Here is a 12,814-nt window from a genome sequence, read left to right as displayed (position 1 = left end):
TGTTTGAGTGGCTTTAATTTTTTTTTTTCCTTACCATTAGTTATTTTGGGTGAGCTGGAAATGCTTTAAATTGTGGGGAATGGTAGCAAGAAGACAGTCAGAGAATGAATTCACCAAGTCTGGGGGAGGTGGTTACACCCAGCCCTGTTTGCACACTCTTGTTCAGCACTCTGGGATCTGGAGCTTCTTCCTTCTGCTGATTAAATTCAACCACATCCACATTGCCTCAATCAGAGTTTGGGAATGCTGTCTCCAAGATGCCCCAATATGAAATTCCCTGGTGTTCTTTCTTCCCTTTAATCAGCACAAATATTCAGCCCCCAAAACTGGAAATGTTTAGAGAGATTGTGAACTTTACATACCAGGAACTTCCCTGAATTTGACTGAAGCAATAAATGTAAGAATGTTCATGATTAGGGCCTAATTCTATACTCAGTTAAATATATTAAGTAAAGAACAACCCAGAGCTGAATTAACTGATACCAATTCCCTCTCCAATTAACTGTGTTAATATTTTAAACCAAAACTCCAATCATATAATCAATGCCTGGAATAATAACCTGTTTATCTTTTTTGTAGTGAATTGTTATAGGTCATAAACCACCATGCAACCTTTTATAGACATTTTAAATTGCCAGTAATTGACATGGAACCTGTTATTATTTAATGAGTCTGTGCCAAGGCAGTGCCTCACATTGGCATTCATCTGAAAGTGAATTCACCTAAAAGTCCTGTGTGACAATATTGAAAAAAAAAATTAAAAAGTATCATTGCAAGTATGGGGGAATAAACAAAAACACATTACTGGGGAGGTAAAAAAAAAAAAAAAAAAGGTAAAATGAAATAAAGTGCCAGCCTCTAAAGAAGTGCTGACAGGCAGCCCTGCACAGGCTGCTGTATTTTTGCTTCAGGCTTGAAAAATGAAATTTCCTGGGGGCTGCTGAGCCTGACTATGGTGCACAGGAATATTCAGGTGCTCAGGCAGCCAGGGTGAGCATCAAAACTTCAGCATATACAGCCAGGAAAAATTACACATCTTTATCAGCTCTTATGATGTTAAAATAAGTTAAAGAACAGATTTGGAAACCAGAAACTTTTGGAATTTGTGCAGAAAAAGAGATAAAGAGGGAAAATAGTTGGCTTATTTATGCTGGCAATAAAGGTAATTTAGAGTTTCACCACTGGCTTCCCCAGGAGCAGGAATTATCCCCTAGGGAATACGTGGGACAGAATCAAAGGAAAGCATTAGTGCACAGTGAGATGTTCCATCAACCCAACATGTCCTTCCTCTTAATTACCTTTTAAACATTAATCAATACCTCAGCTTTATCCCCCACAAAAATGAGTGCCTGGAATGGCAACAATGCAGATTATTTCATTTCACTTATTTGTTTCTTCTTTTATTGTTGTTTTTATAACTTTGCAACAAAGGTATGCACAAAAATATGAAGCAAGGGCAGCCTAAGCAATTCCTAGTCTATTGTGAAACTGCAAATTCTCAATTAACCCCGAAACCATTTTAGAAGATTCAACACTTCTAAAGTAATGAGAATGTAAAATGGATTGTATTATCTTCCCTGATTGCTCTACAAAGCACTGTTGGCTGTGCAAATAAAAACCTGGATTGTATAACCTGTGATTTGGCACAGGATATTGTAAAAGTAGTACTTTGTCTTTTCCATCACATTTTTACTTATTGTAAGAGCATATTGCAGTACAGTTAGGATGATTGTTTTTTTCGTTCCGTTTCTTGAGGGCTGTGCTAGCAAAGGTTTACAATGGCCCCATCATAAAACACATGATAAAAATAGAAGTTTTGGATGCAGATATTCACTTCCCACCTTTGGTGGGATCTGATTGCACAGCAGCTTTTAAAATCAGAGTATTTTTAGGTGGTCTGACTTTGCTACATGTACCTGCTGTATCATGCACAGTGATAGATCAGATGTGCACAGAACTGTTCTCTCTGGTCTGCCAATTACTCTGTAATTTGGACTTATTCTACTTTGCAGCAGTGCAATTTAGTGCTGCTCATGGAGTTTATTTCATTGTCTTTTTTTTTTAATTATTATTTTAAACTGTGGCAACAGCTCACAGCTCCCACAGGCTTGTAAAGTGGGTGTAACATATTCTGACTGTGACCTCCTTGCTCAGGGTTCACGTCCTGGTGTTGTCAAAGCCAGGTATTGCAAAGAGAGCAGCAAAACCAGCTCCCTTAGACTGGAAATTGTCTGCTCCAATGTTCGAGTGCACACCTTAAACACAGACCTCCAAAGAGGCACAGAGCGGTTATGGATGCAGAGCAGAACACAAATCAAAATTTGCACTTGGTGCAGAACTAAAATACAGTGGCAGATATGTGGAAATAATTTAAAATTTATAAATGGTGTTACATCACAGCTTGTTGTAAAATCATGAGGCACTACCCCTGGGAAAAGGTTCACAGGTATTTGGGAGAGACTGGTGCAGCAATTACAGCACAAATATCCACACCCAGCGAAGCAGTGCTGCTTCTCAGAGAAAGATAACGTCCCAAAATATAAGAGCAACATTAAAAATCTGGATTTAAACTCTATTGTGCTCTATATAGGGATGACATAATGCAGAGTTTTAGAGATCAGCCTGCTTCCCATGGAGCTCCCTCCTCTCCACTGCGCTCTCATTACCTTTTGCCTGCACTAATTAGGGCAGCATATGGCACCAGAAAGAGCAGAAAGGGAACCTTATTGCAGCACAGCAATTCTGCAGCTGAACCACACTCCACGCTCATGACTGGGGACACAAGGCAGTTTTTCTGCTTTTTAGCCATGAGATAGGAAAGGTGTCCCTGCTCCCAGGCTGGCCTGGGTTATAAGCTTTGGGGAGGGCAAACATCATATATATATATATATATATATATATATATATATATATATATATATATATATATACACACACACATATATATATGTATATATATATATATAATATATATATATATATGCCTTGGCTGTCCTGAGACCCTGGCAAGAGACCTTGGCAAGAAGTCAAAAACACCTGTGGCTTCAGAAAAACATTGACAGCTTTGTATGAAGAATTAAAAGCCACAAGGGTTTGAGTAATGTGGTATTTGAACTAACACAGGGTGGAAAAGTAGAATTTTGGGGTTTTTGGAATATAATTCAGGGGGTACAAGATGGAGAAATTTGGGCGTGTCCTGGCCTCCTTCTCCTTCTTCTTGCCCTCCATGTCTTGGTGTGATGGTGACACTTTTCTATTGGTTTAAGGTAGAGATTCACAGTCTAACATAAATTATAGGTATTGGCAAGTTAGTGTAAATATAGTACATGTAGTTTGAGTATATAAGGTGGGAGTCGCCCAAGGCGGGGGGGCAGACTGCCAGGGCTTCCTTTCAGGACAGAGCTCAGCAGGTCAGAGAAAGAATGTTATAGATAAGGAAAAATAAACAACCTTGAAAACACAATCAGAAGCATTCCAGACTCCTCCTTTGGCTGTGACAGGCTAGGAAAAGGATTTTCACACTGTTGGGGTCCCTACAAGCTGACCCCAATATCTGGATGCCTAACTTTGGGATTCCACAGGATCACAGAGTGGTTGAGGCTGGAAGGAACCCCTGGAGATCATCACCGACAGCTTTCAATAACCTTTTGTGAATCTTAAAGCTCTCTGTGTCTGGCTTAAACCCTGGACTAAACCCACTCCTTGGAACCGTGCTTTATTAACACAGAGTTTACCCAAAAGATGCTGTTAAAAAGTCAGAAAGGAAAATAAAATCTAAACTGTCCCTGCTTGTGCTTTCCAGTGCTCATCTTTGATTCACACACTCCAGCTACCAAGCTAAGCCTAGGCAGGCTTCTTTACCATTAAATGAGCAGATTTGAATTTGGATTTAAATGCACTAAAAGTGTGGCTCTATGCTACATGAGCAGCAGGCTGTGAAAAACTTCCTGCAGTGCTATCCTGCAGAGATTTGGATATGCTCAAGTTATTTTGGCTAGATTCTTCAAAAAAAAAAACCCAAAAATTAAAAATGTAAAAAAGCAAATTTAACTGAAATCAAAACTATTATTAATCAGAATAAGCATATCATTAAGGAAATCAAAAACCTGAAATAAATCACATTTTCTGGAAACACTGTTGAGGAAGGTGTTAGGTCAGATGCAATTTTAAACTCACTTGAAGATTGAGGATTTATGCAAGAGCCATTTTTCAGCTTCGTGGAACGCATTTATGGCCTTGCAGGATTTTCACAGGCTGGAAACATCAACTTAGAGTACAATTAAAAAAAAAATAAAATTAAAACCCCCCATCAGTGTTGTGCCACAAGTGACTCTGTGCATTTTTGGTCACTGGAAATCCAATTTTCACTGATAATCTGGGCACACCCCAGGGTGAATCCATCAGCTCAGCACGTGGGGCACCACACCTTTTGTGGGAACTCCCTGCAGCAGTTTTTTTCCTGGGTGATCCCAGAGTGTCCCTTGAGTTTTCCTGGGAGCTGATGCCCAAATTTAACCTTGCAGATGCTTTATGCCAATCTCTTGGAGCCCTGGTCATTGAGAATTTCAGACTTTCTGTGCTGACAGGCACTGACTCCCAGGAGAACACTGCATTGACCTGAGGCCATAAAGAAAATTCCAAAATGGAATGATAGAGCTGGGATTGCGGGTGTGGAGTTTGAATAGACGTGTGTGATATCACAGGGTGGGAAACTTAGAGTTTAAGAGTTTAGAATATAGCAATATATATAAAACAAGATGGAGGTTTTAGGGCGGAGGCTGGTTCCTTCTTCTTCACCTTCTTCTCCATGGGCTTGGGTGGTTTTGTGTAATAGGATAAAAAAGTCCACATTATGGAACAGAGGTAGTTAGTTATTAAGCTAAAAGTAAAAATAATTTAGGTGTCATTTCTTAATTGGACAATTTATCCTTAAAAGGCCTTGTAGAGAGAGAGATGGGGCTCCATTTTTAGTCTGTTGAAGTGCTGTAGAACTCGGGGCTTGTGAGACTGTGACATGGATAAGAACTGATAAACTTCTGAGTCCCAACAACAAATACCCTCTCACGCATTTAATCCTGAACCTGGCAAAAAGAAGTTAATCCTAATCCTAATCTTAATCCTAATCCTGTGTGAAAAGGCAGCAGAGCTGCAGTGCCAGTCTGGCCCCGATCTCAGGGATTTTGGCCCTGAGGAGGTTCCTGGGCCTGGGGAAGGGTTTGCAGGCTCTGGCCTCGCTGCAGGCAGGGTTTGCTCCTGTTTGCATCTGCAGAGCACTTTGGAAACCATCTCCCCCATCTGAGCTAAAAGATTCCTCATCTCAGCTTTGTTTTTTTTGTCACATCAGGGATTTAACAGGCTAGCTTTCATCGCAATCCTCTATCTCCGATGATACCATCAAAACAGAATGAAAAATTAGATGAAATTCAGTTTTCAGTCCCCCGCCACTGAGAAATGTCAAATGAGAAAATGGTTGACTAATTAGTTATTTGTGTGGAGAAATAATGGTGTAAACCCCCTGGTAAACATGAAGAAAGTAACAAGAGAGTCATTGCAACTTGAATAATAAAATAAATCCAATCTCAAAACCTACAACAATTAATCAAATCGAAATAATAAAACTATATTAATAAGGTGGTTAAATAAAATATTCTGGAAATGAAAATATTTTTCATTATTATTGTACAGTCTTTCAAACATTTATCTGTGCTGAAACCTAATTTTCTCTTTTTCTTTCCTTTGGGGCAAAAAAACCCCTAGAAGCTGAGGTATATAAAAAAAATTTAAAAATCCACAAACTCATTTATGTATGTTTTAATCAGAAGTGATTAGGGCTATGGTTAAATGAAGCCAGAGGCCATAACTATCAGAATTATTCCTAAAGCTAGGGAATAATACACCATATCTGGGACTAACACACTGGTATAATCAGGTTGTTACTGTTAGAATAATTGTCAACACATGCAAATCAGTAAAAGTTTTCTCATTGTAGCAATTGCGCCTCAAAAGCTAATCAGCATCAGATGAGCTTCAGGGTCTTTTACAAACTACCCAGAGAAGGATTTTGGCAGCAAAACTCTATCTAAGTTTCTGCACATGTCTGTTCTTTGTGCCTGTGCTCCCACTGCAAATCCATTTGCTCTCACTGTCCAAGAACTGCCCTGGTAGCTCTTAAAAATTGGGAAATTTTTGTAAGAGCCCAGCAGATCCAGCACTGAAATGTCAGTACTGAACACAACTGGGAAATAGCTCATTTTACAGCTACTCCAGTTCTTTTTTTCCCTAAGGGATGGGCAGAAAGGAGGTGGAAGTGGCTCAGACTGGGAAGTTTAAATCGATCAGGATCAATAAAGCTCTGCTGGACTGTGGCTGCTGCCAGCCAAGGATTGCTCTGCAGCTTCCAGGGCTGTGCCCTGGCTGATACCAAAGGAATCCCACAGGCAACCCTGGCCTGGAAACAGCTCCCAAATGGGCAGGGCAGGGCAGAGCAGCACACTTTCCATCCTGAGCCTGTAGCCAAATATGGATCCAAACATATCCAAATATGAGCCCGAACATATTCCCAGCCCTGGCCACCATTGACTCTGGGACTCATCTCTTCAGGAAGGAAGGGAATCTGTTTCTGCAAATGAATTTCCAAGAGGGAAGGGTAACAAAAGTGCCAAGTAATCATTTCAACACAGTTTGTGTCTGAGGCTTCAGAGCAGAGTGAGGGCAGCACACACTCCTGGGCACCTTCATCTGCCTCGTGCGCACTCACTTGCCTCTTTTGGTGCCTTTGCTCATCAATACTTTTCAAAGAATTCCAGTCCAGTGTAAATCTGGAGGACACTGGATATCCCAGCAATGGGGAATAGCACCTTGCCATTGGGAAAATAATTAATAATAAAGACTAGAACTATCACAGGCCTTCCTCCCAGGACCGGGAAATATCAAGAGGGCCATTTTGGGAATTAGATCCTGGAGATTTAGCAGACTTTCTTCCTTTGGTACTAAACATGAACAAAATTTTCTGTTAATGAGAGACCTTTAGGAAGGAAAAAATATTCACAAATGGCACAAACAGAGGAGACACAAACTCTGTCTCAGTCTGAACATAAACACATGGGATCCCTGGCTACACCCACGGCAGTCAGTTATTAACATAAAGAATTTTTTCTGTCCTATCCCTTACTACACATAGTAGTTTTTACTTCTACAGTGTTAGAGAAAATCCTAGAATGGTTTGGGGTGAAAGGGATGAATATTTTCACTTCCATTTTCTTAGCCTACCAACAAAGCCAACCCCCACCCCAAAAAATAAAAAAAAAAAAGTGAGTAGCCTAAGAAAGGACAAAATTTACCACTCAATAAACTGGCTGTACAAGAAGTGGCAATTCAGAAGGAAAATCTGTGAAAGAGCTGATGGTGCCAGCAAAGCAATGGCAGCATTTTCCTGTGGGCATTCCCCAGCTGGCTGAACTTGCACAGGGCTCGTTCCCGACACTCAGCTGTTCCCAAGGCACAGCATGGAGATGATGGGACAGAAATAATGTTCTGTTGACTGCAGAAAGCCTCTGAGTTTCTTGGCAGGTTGCAGCGAGAGGCCTGGCAGGAAAACCAGCCCAGCCCTTCTCCTTTCGTGTGCTGTGAGCACACAGCTCTGTCCCCCAGCTCTGGTTAGACAGAGCTCTGGATGGGACAGCCAGGATCAAACGTGCTGCTGCTGCTGCAGGGTTCCCTCCAGACACTCATTTTTGTGAGATGTTGGCTGCTAATCTGCTAATTATAAGAGTGTTTTCATGTATTTGACAGGCATAATCTTGAGTGGCAAAGATCCATGTTGGAATCCAGACTTCACTGAAGGAAAGCACTGATCCTGGGAGTTGAGCTGAGCCTGATGCAGGCTAAACCTGGCTTCAGGTTTTTTCTCACATTAGAGCACTGCCTGAGCCATTTGTGTGGTCTTTGCTGAGTGTGGAGCTGAGCTCCTGTCCTAGATCACAAGGCAAGATGTATTAAATTGCTATCTGCTAGAAGTGTGGCAGTCACCTTCTCTTAATTGGGCAGTTTTTCTTTATCTCTTCCACAAACCAATCGTCTCTCAGGGGAGACATCTGCTGATAATGGGCTATTGAATGTCACTGCATGGCTGAGACAATGACAACATCCCATTGTGAGATGCTCTGCCCAGAGGGAGGAGCCAAGCATTCCTACCTGGATATAATCTTGAGTTTCTGGAACACCAGCACGGCTTTTTCTCCACTGGATTTCCCAGCTGCCTCTTCCACTGCAGGAAGACTACACCTTTTTCTACAGGATCACTGCTCCAACAGAACTACACCTAACACTCCAGAAGAATTTCAGCCACAATTCCCAACTGGACTGTGGCCAACACCCTGTCCAACAGGGTGTCAGGTTGTGTTCTGACTCTGTCAGTGTTGCTTTGATTCACTGTATTGTTTATTTTTTATTTTCATCCCCAATAAAGAACTGTTATTCCTGATCCCATATTTTTGCCTGAGAGCCCCACTTAATTTCACATTTATAAGAATTTGGAGGAAGGGGCTCTACTTTTTATTTTTAATTTTAGGGAGGCTCCTGCCTTCCTTAGCAGACAGCTGTCTTTCCAAACCAAGACACAGTTTGATGGCAATTGAGAGGTTAATTAGGAGTTGTTAATTAGGGGTTAACCCCTTGTTGCCTAGTTAAACTCTAAGCATCTATTATGAAAGTAGAACTCTTTACAGTGAAAGAGCAAGAGATAATATATAAAATAAAATATGTCCCATTGTGATTAGTAATGCAAAAATTGATGGGTTTTTCCTTTCAGCTACCTTGTTTATCTCTGTTAAGAAAGAAGTGAATTCATAGTAGGAAAATAAACTCTCCTGGTGATTTGTAGAGTTATGTAGCCCAGAGGAATTAATATTCATCAATGAAAAACACTTTCCAACATCAATAACAAGAAAAGGAAAGGGTAGGTGAGAGATTCAGTAACATGGTTAATAAGAGGAGTACATAATATCCAAAGAAAAACTACAGTACACCTAATAATTCTGACTAATAATAAGTTTTAAATTAAGATTTTGGTGGTTTCTTTCCCCAGCTTATTTCAAACACACTATGTATTTAATGGGTGTATTTCTTACAGAAGAAACTTAATTAATTCTCTTTCATTCCTCTGGTAATAATGGACAATCTCCTATTTGAGGGTTTTTTTTACCAATTACATTGAACTGTTCAAAAAATACATGACCTCTTTCTGTCCTGAATGTTGCAGCAACGTGTGCTATCGTGTCACATCTTTTCCTCTATTTTCAGCGTTCCTTTTGTTTGCCTAACTCCCTATCTGTAATGGCCATGAGAAATGAACAGGCCAGTGTGATTCACCCTTTCTAACCTCAGTGTGTTGGAGTCCAGGACATCCCTCTGCTACCCTGGCTGCCTCCAGACCCTGGCAGGGGGCTCAGAGACCTTGGCATGAAGTCAAAAACAGCTTTGGTTTTGATTTTAGGCTGTGGAAAAAGCTGCCAACTATGTAAGAGGAATTACAAGCCACAAGGGTTTGAGTAGTGTGGTAGCTGAATTAACACAGGGTGAAAATTAGAATTTTAGGGTTTTAAAGGAAGGGGTTCAAGGGGACAAGATGGAGGGATCTGGGTGTGTCCTGACTTTCTCCTTCTTCTTGTCCTCCATGTCTTGGTGTGATAGTGACACTTTTCTCTTGGTTTAAGGTAGAGACACACTGTCCAACAGAAATGATAGATATTGGCACAGTATTGTAAACATAGTTTACAATAGTACTTTTAAGTATAAAATGTAAAAACCACCCTGAGGGCAGAGAGAATGCCATGGCCGACCTGCTAGACAGAGCTCAGCAGGTCAGAGAAAGAATGATATAGATAAGGAAAAATAATCAACCTTGAAAAGCCGACCCTGCGCATTTCAGACTCCTTCTTTGGCTGCTTGGGCTGGCAGAACAAGGACTTTTAACACTTTTGGGGTCTCCTCAACACCACGGACCCTGAGATCAGTGAGTCAGACTCTCAGCCGTTCAAACCAAACTCACTTCAAAGCCATGGATGACTCTGACTCACCTGGCCCTCAACATCTTCCAAGGTTGTGCATAACTATGGCTTTGGTGTTTTATGTCTAAACTCATCAAGTCTGGGCTGTTCCATTTGTTAGAGGTTGCTGTGCTTGTTTTCCCCCCTCCCCACCTTTCTGCCTTAGGAATCCCAAAAATCCAACACCCAAGGGATGTTCAAAAACCAAAATACTGCTTTCCACTTGTTGAACAAAACCGTGAAAACTCACATTCCACACTCTGTTATGTTCAATGTAACATCTCTTGTCTGAGTGATGTTACTGCAAAACAAAATTGTCCTTGAACAAGTAAATATTAATAGAGGATAGCCAAAATTAAATCCTGCCAGATATTCTGAAAAAAAAAGTCATAAGGTGTATTTCAATATATAATATACAATGTATTAAGCCCCCCTGTGTTTTCCAATGAAATAAAAATTTAAGTATATTCTTTACGGAAAAATTATTCTCTATAAAATACAGATAGTGTACTATTTATCATTATAAAGGATAACATAAAGTTTTATCCTTTATAAAAGGTGAGTTCATGCTGAAGAAGTCAGTAATTTCCCCTTGCAAGTTAAAAATCTTCTTTTTTGCCAGGGTACAAATCCTGTGTGCATCTGAGGGCTTGCTCTGATGTGCTGCCTACAACAAATCTACTATGCACAGCACAATTTTTATATCCTGTTCATCATCATAATCACCAAGCCCCCTTCAGACATATATTAACAACATGACAAATGGGTGTCATTTAAGAGATCTGCTGGCCAGTGATGGAAAATGTGAAGAGGTCAGAGGGGAAAGCTCCGAAGCAGTATTCATTTATGACACAAAAAGAGCTTTCATTAGATGTTGCAGGCTTAAGCACTGAAAAAACAGGAAATGGAAGATTTAGATTTGCTTGTTTAACCTTTATTTAGCACCCTGACAGTGCTGATAAACTTTTTATCCAGGACTTGCCTGATTTCAGGGTGGTACCAATGAGGTAAATCTTTTACCAAAGGTATTCCACTATTTGGCCATATATAGTTTTATTTTCTGCTTGATATGCATTGCATTCAGTGCACACAAATATAGTGCTCTGGGAATTGAGTGTATTTAATCTCCTAAGAGTCTAGTATACCCTAGTTACTTCATGCTTTTTAATCCTGGGTTGGATACCCAGGAGTTAAACTTCTCTGCCCCTTTTCCCTTGTCTTATGGGATCTGAATATTTTGCCAGCCACCTTCAATGCAGGTCCAGAGCATCATTGTGAGGTGAATTTTAATGTTTCAATTTGACAGGCAAAAAACTGGAAGCCTCAAAACCTGTAAAACTAAAATAATCTGGTCTTTTCCCCCCTCTGAAATGACAGAAGCTGTAATGAAAAGACTCACCTGGCTGCACAAAGAAGCACTTGTTCAAAAGCACAGTTATACAAAGATTAAAGCCATTAGGGGCTTTTCCTGCTTTTTCTTTTTCCTTGCACTTCAAAACCTAAACTGCAGCAGTTTCTGAGTCAACTGACTTAACACCCTTGACATGGACATGTGCAAAACTGAGACAGTGCTGTTTTCTTTCTGAGCTAAAATGTTTTTTTTTAAACACTGGTTAATAACTTAGAAGCTTCCAGGGCCAGAATCTGCACACGTTTTTCCCCTGCTAATAGAACAATTCCTTATTTTAGTCCTGAAGCATGACCAGATGAAGGCTGGGGCTGCATTTGTGTAAAATGCTACCAAGGACCCAGGGCTGAATCTCCAGAGAGGCAGGGCTTTAGGCAGTGAGAATTCCTGTGGAAATTTCCCATGTGCAAGAGGAACCAGGACTCTGCCAGACCCATTAAAACACGTCATTGGGTAAAAACTCTCCAGGGTTTGGAGTGTGCAGTGAAACCTGGGTGGAAGGGTTGGATTCTCCAAGGTGATGTGGAGCTGAGCACTACCCAGAGGAGCTGCCCAAGGGATGCCATGGATAATAATTATCTGGCTCTGTGTCGAGCAGGCATGCATGTCTCTGTAGGCATATTTACCTAGAGTATAATGGTCATAAAATTAGGTAGAAGTCAGTCCCTTAGTAATTCACATTTGAACCAAGACTGAATCTGCAGGCTTACTGCTGCTTAACAAAGTGCATAATTTCACTCTTACTCAGAAACTATTTTGCAGAAATTGGCATCCTTATTACAAAGTTAATAGAAAAATTCCAATTGAACTCTACAAGGCGTTTTTCCTATTACAGTAACATTGCAGAGCTCCATTTAGTAAAAATGAGTGCTTAAACCTTCTGACAATTTCTTCAGTGAACTTCAATTCCACTCCAAGGATAACCAGCAGTGAGCCTGAAAGGAGATGGGGCATTTGTACCTTGAAATGCACAGGCTGGGGCTGCCTTGCCACTGAGCAGTGGTTGTAAACACAGGACAGGAATTCTGTGCTTTTGGGAAAGCTCCTGCTCCCACATGGAAAACTACTCCCCGATTTAATAGGAATTGTGCCGCTGAACTGGAAGTGTCCATGATTTATTCTATCCTTAGTCTGGAGATGGTAAATTAATGAAATATGGCCAGAAATCTGCTCAGTGCCATCCAAGATCTTCACCTGCTTTAAAGAGCTGAATTGCTTAATTAGACAATTTCCCTTCATGGCAGGATTAAGCCCTGGGTGCAGCACTAATCTTCCTGGAAATCTTTTATTTCGGTGCTTGGTTTTGCAGCTTTTGCCACCATGCAAAACACCACTGGTCCCTGGAGCTCAAATCACACTT

The 12,814-nt window shown here is 40.7% G+C and overlaps 1 protein-coding gene across 2 annotated transcripts in view; it reads right to left on the bottom strand.

The window, feature by feature from the left end:
• Nucleotides 1-12,814, bottom strand: part of CDH13 (cadherin 13) — a 462,820-nt gene that overhangs the window by 33,791 nt on the left and 416,215 nt on the right. The gene's annotated exons all lie outside the window — the stretch shown is intronic.

The sequence above is a fragment of the Lonchura striata genome, chromosome 13 (genome assembly GCF_046129695.1).
Source record: "Lonchura striata isolate bLonStr1 chromosome 13, bLonStr1.mat, whole genome shotgun sequence".
NCBI lineage: Eukaryota > Metazoa > Chordata > Aves > Passeriformes > Estrildidae > Lonchura > Lonchura striata.
Note: the sequence above shows the minus strand (reverse complement) of the source record. Positions and strands in the feature narration are given on the sequence as shown.